We start from the raw sequence: 1,920 nt of genomic DNA on the forward strand, positions 1-1,920 counted from the left end.
AAACCTATGTGTGTATTTATATATATATTTAATTGTAAGTGTCCTGGTTTTGTTTCTCTAGAGAACCCTGCTTAACACAGGTACTGATGGCACAGAGTGGGAGAAAAACAGTCAACATCAGTTTGGAACATATTTCTGGTTTTCTAAGATGACAAAGATGGAGAACTGATTAGGTCTAATCATAAGATTAATTTTTGCGAAAAGTGTTTCATTATTCTCTCCAGTAGGACCATCTCTGGACGAAGTGTCTTGGCATGGACAAGTAACTTGAAATTTTCTCTAAGGAGCTGAGAGACTGAAGAAGGTGGTTGGCAACCCCATGATGGTAACATAGGATTTTATTTAAGGTGTTACTCACTGAGGTGAAGTACTGGGTGGCAGCAGACCAGACTTGAGTCTTCATGTACTCTGAAGGGAGGCAGGGCTTTTATGTTATAGTTCTGTGAGACAGCTAAAGTTTATTGTGCCAACCTGGCCAATAAACACATGTGGGGCTAATTGAATGGCGGAGAGATAAATGGCTCAGTGAGCCTCACCTTTCTAGTTCTCAGGTCTCTTGCTTTGTGATGGTTGGACCGGGGTGCAGCTGCCTTAGCCAGTTCCCTGCTTCAGCTGGCAAGGCTCACTTCCTGCAAGACATCCCTGAGGAGAAGCCACATGGACCTACCCTGATGCAGCCCTGGGTGCTGGAGCACCCGTGTGGAGACCCCTGACAGCAATGAGATGCTTACACGTTCACTGATTTGGCTTTCCTCCTGCAGTCGGCATCATAGTGTGTGTTTTGTGAGATGGAGGAGGACTTTGTGGATTGGTGTTGGACATATGGGCTAATGTTGGACTTGTGAGCTTGGGCAGCACTGGGTTGGGATGTTTTCTTGATGTGCACTTACCCTTTATATAAAACTCTCTCTTATACACGAGTTTCTGTGGATTTGTTTCTCTAAAGTACCCAGACTAACACACTCTGCCAAACAAAGGTGGTCTAGTACTAGGACCCTGGACCTCCAAGGCTACTATCCAAACAAACAAAAACAAACAAACACCCGAATTCACTGTCATGGAGTGGACTCTGACTTATAGAGACCATATAGAACAAAACAGAAGTGCCCTTTTGGGTGTCTGAAACTTTATATCTTTTGATGAGCCTAACAGCCTCGTCTATCTCGGAGCAGCTGGTGGGTGAGTTTGAACGGCTGACCTTGTTCAATGCAGTACTCCATCCGAACTTCTTACAGCTAATCTAACTAACTTCTTCCCTGCGAGGTGGTCGATTCTGACTCCCAGCACCCCTACAGGACAGAGTAGAACTGCCCCTGCGGGTTGCCGAGACTGCAGCTCTCTATGAGAGCAGAAAGTCTCATCATTCTCCCATGGAACAACTGGTGGTTTGACTGCTGACTTTGCCATGAGCAGCCCAATGAGTAACCCGCCAGGCCACCAGCGCTCCGAGCTTGACATCTAACACTCTAGCCAAACTCACTGCCATTGAGTCATTAAAATGTCATGGTGACGTTTTAGGACGGGGCAGAACTGCCCCCTTGAGATTCTGAGACTCAAAGTCTTTTTTTTAATTTAAATTTTGTTTACACTGTCGTAGAGTAGCTTCCAATCACCAGCTACTGAGCAAACTGGGAATGGAATGGGTTGTTTTCCCTCCCGTCTCCGAAGCTGGCAGAATACTAGCCATTCTCCAGATGCGATCCTGGGAGGTCACCTCAAAGTCTTTATGGGAGTAGAAAGATATGTCTTTTTCCCAAGGAGCAGCTGGTGGTTTCAAACTGATGACTTTGTGGGTAACAGCCCAGCATCAGATAGTGGATGTTACATAATCGTGACTTAGCAAGCAGAAGTGAGCTAGCAGTAGAGAGATCTGTAGTCATATTCAGCCTCAACAACGCCGCTTTCTTTACTGAGGGGTTG

The 1,920-nt window shown here is 45.8% G+C and overlaps 1 non-coding gene across 1 annotated transcript; it reads right to left on the reverse strand.

The window, feature by feature from the left end:
• Nucleotides 1-1,586: 1,586 nt before the first annotated feature.
• LOC115872473 lies at nt 1,587-1,712 on the reverse strand. Its single transcript, XR_004047872.1, has one exon. It is a non-coding gene; the product is annotated as a small nucleolar RNA SNORA7 (small nucleolar RNA).
• Between the last annotated feature and the right edge of the window lie 208 nt (nt 1,713-1,920).

The sequence above is a fragment of the Echinops telfairi genome, unplaced genomic scaffold (assembly GCF_000313985.2).
Source record: "Echinops telfairi isolate 266 unplaced genomic scaffold, ASM31398v2 ScPeMD7_7424;HRSCAF=8462, whole genome shotgun sequence".
NCBI classification, from domain to species: Eukaryota; Metazoa; Chordata; class Mammalia; order Afrosoricida; family Tenrecidae; genus Echinops; species Echinops telfairi.